Source organism: Lasioglossum baleicum, unplaced genomic scaffold (genome assembly GCF_051020765.1).
Source record: "Lasioglossum baleicum unplaced genomic scaffold, iyLasBale1 scaffold1896, whole genome shotgun sequence".
Classification (NCBI taxonomy): domain Eukaryota; kingdom Metazoa; phylum Arthropoda; class Insecta; order Hymenoptera; family Halictidae; genus Lasioglossum; species Lasioglossum baleicum.
In genome coordinates, this window is record NW_027470955.1 from 24437 (window position 1) to 30816 (window position 6380).

General features: G+C 46.7%; 1 pseudogene; it reads right to left on the reverse strand.

Moving 5' to 3' along the window:
- Window positions 1-422: 422 nt before the first annotated feature.
- Window positions 423-6050, reverse strand: LOC143221090 (FH1/FH2 domain-containing protein 3-like; annotated as a pseudogene).
- Between the last annotated feature and the right edge of the window lie 330 nt (window positions 6051-6380).

Sequence of the window (6380 nt, forward strand, 5' to 3'; positions counted from 1 at the left end):
CTAAGGATTACCATTTGATAAGTATGAATATACACGAGTAAACACACACAGACCTGACGAAAATCAGATTACGAAACGTCGAATGACCAATCACGAGCAGGACGGAACCAAGAGCTTTTTCGACTCACGAGGGTTGCGAGGAAAGAGCAGGATAAAGCGAAGATGCGGATAAAATATCGGGGAAACAACGCGGACCACCTACCGGGATTATCTTCCAAACGCGATTCTCGCGGGCGTGGAGTGGCCTGCTGCGCGTTTCCTGAAGTCTCGATGCCATTACTTCTCACTTTCCAGCAACGCCGTCAAACTATCGGAGGCTATCCTCGAATCTTGCTTCGAGAGTGCCGCCACTGGCTACGGCGATCCGGAATCGAGGAGAAATTCTTGCACTTTCTTCTTATCTGCGTCACAAAGCCAAACTTTTAAGGCAACACGTTACATTTCCGACCGCTAAGGAGGACCTTGGTCCTCAACTTGCCAACCTGTAACGATTAGCATAGACTCGGTTATTCGTGCGAGAAGGGCGGACAGGAGTGGCGTACGTCCTGGCGATGTCGCGAGAGAAATGAAAACGAAGACAGGCGGGATATATTAACGCAACGGTAGGCAAGAAAAGAAATTGATTCCGCCGGCGGCAAGAAAGCAATTTATTCCCCTCGCCGGAGCACACCATAATGCCGTTCACGCTCCGATAACTGTATTCGATGAGAGGCGTGGGCCTTGGCCTTTTCGAAATATTTTCAGTGGCCACCACCGCCGTGGAAGAAAAATAAGAGCACAGAGAGCCGAGGCCCGCTTGTAACTCATCTCTGTGATCATCTTCCCCGGTCTTATTTCTTTCACGGTGATTGGCTTTTTTCTCTAGCTGCTGCATCACCCGCTCCCGGGTAGTTCTGTACTCGAGCGCGAACTCGGACACGATCTGGCAGAACTCGTTTGGCTTCGTGTCCTGCACCCTGTGCAGCGGGATACGCCCTGCCATAGGATGAATTTGTGGAATCGATTTATGAACCGCCTCTGTGCACGATGCCCAGCACAATTATTCTTTCCGCGCAGTCCGCCAGGAAGTCTGACATTCTGCTTCGACAAAGAGCACCGGGAAATCGGAGATTAATGCCGTGGCCGCTTGCTCCTAGATATCTGGCGAAATAATTCTTTAGCCGGGGAATCGAGGTATCGACGCTTCCTTTGTTCCCACCAAGCAATGCGGGAAAGGGGAATTGTAATTAATCCACGGTACCAGGGAAACAAGGCAGAGAGTTTCAGATCGCTTCTCGTTCTTCGTTTATCGATTTATTTTTTTACCGGCTCCTGCCGTTTTCGTCCAATAATTAATAAGAGGAGTGGCGAGAAGGCAGTGTTACCGTTTGACCGAAGTTGCATTTGTACGTTGTTGCGATACTGGCTTCGGCTCTACGAGTTTCTCTGTTCTGGACACCCGGAAATACTTGCGAGGCTTTTCCTCGAAGCCAGAGGCGTTGGTTTGCAGAATAACGTCATATCGTCAAGCTATTTGCGCAACGCGCATCCTCGAATCTAACGTATCCTTGCTAACGTGTGATATCGTACATTGGAATGTTCCAATGAAAAGCTGTTAATTCCTACGTCATTCAGACTTCGATCTCCGTCCTCGATTTTCTTTGAAGGTTCTTTGACGTCTCGCAATTATCAACCTCAACCCTCTCTCCGCGGCAGGATGCAAACCCGGTGAAAGAGCGATCTATAGCCTAATAAAATCTCCACGTTGCCTCGAATCAAAGGAATCGCGATGTCAACGACTGCTATACGCTCGATTGGCGAATCCTCGAGATGAAGCGATCCTGCGTCTTGCCGCCGAAAGGGCGAAAGGAGACCCCTCGGGGTGTCTTGGAAGAATTCGTAATTAGAAATGTAATTAATGGACGGTGGAGAATGGAAGAATGGAAGGGCGGGAAGTATGTAAATATTTTAATGTGGAGAGCAGGGTGATGTATTACTCTCTGCTGCGGCTCTACCAGTTGTATCGAAATGTCTAAATTAACGGGTAAAGTGGAAGTGGTTGTTCCACTCTTGCAGGTGAAGTTTATTGACAATAAATAGAGGAGCTTCTAAGAAACTGCGTTTTCCTCTGTTTCTTTATCTCCGTCAATAAAATTTCAAAACAGAGCCCCCCTCGGAATAGTAGATATCGGTATGAAATGTATTACGAAATGCAACGCGGAAGCGAGAAAAAAATAAAGAAGTTTTCTGCGGGAATAATCTCCCACGAAAAATCACCTTTCACCAAAATCACCATGGGCTCCGGGAAATCGAATTTTCTTCCATCCCGAGTATTCGTTTCATTCTCCAAAATCGGACACACTGCTCGTTCAGCAGCGAGATTTTCTAATTAACTTAAATAGCGCAATTCCGCCAAACATGGGACGCGTTTCTCAATCGCATAGTCAGCCGACTCTATCGAGTCCTTTAAAGTTCTCTTTTAAATACGCGAAACATGAACGCGCTGAAACGGCCGAACCCTGCAGAGTTTTCGATTTCGACACCTAGAGGCGGAAAAACGAGGAAGAAATGGGAGGAAAACGGAGGAACGAAGTTCGCCGAGCCTTTAATTCCTTCCGTTATCGTCGAGACACGTACGAAAGAGGTTGACAAAAAACGAGGAGAGCCTTTAACGCGATTCGCAGCACTCCATTTCGACTCGAGTCCACCCCTGGTAACCCCTTAGCCAAATATATCTCGGAAGAAACCATTCGGGGAAAAAATGCGGGAGGAGGATCGTCGAGCGGGGATTAACGAGACAATAATTACCGGGTCGCGCGAGGCAGGGGCGAGTTTCTCGCAATTGGATAATAGCTGGATGAAAATTCGACAAATGTTTGCTAATTATACGAGTCACGGATTAAATGGATCCACGATCGAGGGTGTATATTTTCGCGAATTGTTTTCTTTCCCATCATTGCAGAATGCAGTCGCAAAGATGGTTCTTGGGATGATTGTTCCTCAAGGATAAGATTTTTAGAAAAGCGTATAACGGTAAACTATTAATTGTAATTTACAAACTCGCGAAAAAGATTCTATTATTATCGTACAATGATTAATCGATTCTCCAAACTTAGGATATCGAATCAGCAAATACCAAACCAAGGTAGTTACTCCGTAGGGGTTTAGGAATGGCACACAATTAACCCTTTGTGCTCGAAGAATTTTTTCGTGGCGAGCAACGGTAATTCGAACTTTTTCTTATATCTTTATACTCTCGCTGACACTTCTAATAGCGAAATAAAAAAGAGAAAAGCACGCGTTTGGGCTAGGTTATCGGGCTATTTCATGAATAGTCATTCTTAATAAATTTATCGTTTCATACTCGTTATTTAGATTATGGCATTAAAACAAATAGCGACTGAGACTGGCCTCTCGAGTGCGATAAGAGAAACGAAGGATTCCGGAAACAAAAGGCGCCGAAGATTCTCTTAAAAGTGAAATGTACAGGAAAGCAGGGATCCCTTTGCCGGGTCGCTTTCAAGGATTCATCCCCTTTAAACGACCCAGCTAGCCGGTTAACCAGCCACGTAGCTTTGCGTACGCTAGATTGTGGAATTTCAGCGAGATAAAAAACTTCTCGCGGCAAAGACAAGCGAGCCTGCAGCTGAGCGTTCGCTCTTTGCCACGTGTACCTCAAGAATCATGCGTAGTGGAATGATTGATTCGGTCTACGTCGGGCGACGCTGTCCTGAGGAACCGAAAAGCCGACGAGATTCACGGGGCGTCAGAAAGGTGCGGCTTTTTCCGCCCAACACACACGCGATAATTAAATTTCCCGTCTAATGGTGAGACGCGGTAAATTTCAAGGAACCGCGACCGCCAAGGATGCATCGTTGCATCATAGATGCAACGTGTCTCCGTGGGAGAAGCACGGAGAATAAACCGGCATACTCGAGACAGAGACAGAAGAGCGAGAAAGTTGCAAAGCTCGATGAAAATTCAATTACTTTTCGCTGGCAGAAAAGGGATTTGAAACATCGGTCTCGATCGGGACCAGTTTCGAACAGTCGCGAGGCGCGAAAGGCTTTTTCCATGGTCCCCTGGTTTCGACAGAGACCGCTCGCTATGATTCGGCATTGACCCTTTATGTGTCAGGCTGCCTGATCCGAATGATTCGAAACCGAGTGGATAGATCGCATTGTTTTGGAAATAGGTGTTGCGACGGAACCGTCGTAACGTAATCATTGCTTCACCCTGTCAAGGGTTTGTCTCGCCCAGATCAATCGTGTTTCACTCGTACAACGCGGCACACGAATAATCTCCACGTCCCGTAAAGAAATCGCTGATATTTACCCGCGCGTACGACCTATCTCGAAAAAGAATCTGCCCGTCAGTGCCAAATTCGCTCTCCCTTTTATCCCGGCGATGCGCATGGAACGCGTGTACTCAGCAGCACAGTCCCATGAGACGTCGACAAACCATCCTAACACTCGGCGTATTAACCATCGACACGAGGAAGAAAGAATTCCCATAGCGGACCTCCAATTACTGGACCCAAAGAAAACAAGCTCTCCCGGAAAAGAGCACCTTAGAGAGGAAGCTCAGTGAGAACGGGAGCTGCTCACCTTTGTGCGACTCTCGAACAGGTGCTCGAGCTTCTGCGTGTCGACAGGTACCGGGGACAGCTAGTCCCATATCATCTTGTTTTTGTCCAGCATCGATAGTGTTATGGGATCATCCCTGACCTCCTTCCAGAACAGCTTCACCGTCTTCTTCTTGCTCTTCTTTGTGAAGGGCGGCGGTGGGCTCTTTGGCGTGTCGTTACTGTCCGGTGCGGTAGTCGACCTTGACGACTTCAAGTTCACACCGAACATCGGCGGAGGTGTATTTGCACCGCCGACAGTGGGCACCATGGGCGGCGAAGGCGGTTGGACCCCGCTGATCACATTCACGAGGTCAAGAACGACCATCTCGCCGTCGGAGTTCAGATCGGTGATATCCAGGTCGCATAATGCCAACGATCGCTTCAGCTTCTTCACCAGCTCCTCTGCGTGCAGCTCGTTCTCCGATTTTTTCGCTTCCTGCAACTTAGGCAGGCTTTCTTCCGTCGGGGACTTCGGCACGTCGGCTTTCGACTTCGACTTGTCCAGACCCACCTTCGCCTTCGAGATCCGACCGCTCGTGTCCCCTATCCTCAGGGCAGAAACAGAGAGGTCGTTACGCGCTAACTCCGATTGTTAAATTAAATCACTTATGGAAATTAGAAAGAATCGAGCGAAATGGAACGAAACAGAGTCAACCTCGACGCAGGAATACGAAGTTAAATGTTCATTCGGCAAAAAAAATCCCGTATTTCGCGATGTTTGACGGTTCCATTCATCGGTCGAATATTTGATTTCCACTTCAAAAATTCGTTCACACGTATGCTCGAAAATCGAAAATTTGGAATTCAATCGCGTTACGAAAACATATTAATGTTAGGTTTATTTATCGAACGAACAAATGTTTCGTGACGTTTAATACTTCGATTCCTCGATGGAATATTCGATTTCCACCTGGTGCACTCCGAAATTAAAATATCGAAATCCAATTCGTTGGAAAAAAAAAATGAAAAAAAAAAGATTGAAAAATCAATTTAGAGGTTACGCTGTGGTATCACTTGGAATGTGCTCGCCGTCCTAAAGTACACTAAGGAAATTTTTAACGAAACAAGCAACGTCGAACAAGATTGATTCTCGACGGAAAAACGGAAGCGGACTCGACGACTCTGTCCCACGCGAGTCAAATGTGCGAGGCAAATTACCTGGAAACCTTCTCCTCGACTGGACTGCTCGGTGTTAGATTTTCAACGGCCAGCTTTTCGTGAGATCCTCGACGGTTCCTTCCCTCTTCAGCTGTAGAACCACTCGACGATCCTTGTCCTCGTCGGTGTGGTTACCCTCGTCGCACTCGACACCCTCGACGGACTCTTGCCGTACCATGTTTTCTTCTCCTTGGAGTCGAGCTTCTTCGCGACATTCATCAGAGGCGTCAAGTCCATCCTGTTGTTCGTTCTGGATAACTTATTCGACGGCGAGTCGCGTAGGGACCTTCGCCAGCGGCAAATCAGTTCATTTGTTCGTTATTAATACTAGATTTACGGGGCCCGTCAATTTCACGGATGGGTTGCTTCAATTATGCGATAATCACAGATTTAAATAACTTATATTAAGTCTGTTAATATTGCGATTGTTTTAAAATTAAACCCATCGTTTGTTTTTTTAATGAAAATATGTGCTTTTCTTTACCCTAAATATGACGGGTGTCCGTAGAAATAGGTATACAATAAAAAACCGTAAACCTAGTGTTAATCGAGTTATTACACCCTATGTAGCAATTACTATCCGATTAGATAATTTTTTTGCAATTCGAGAGGATTG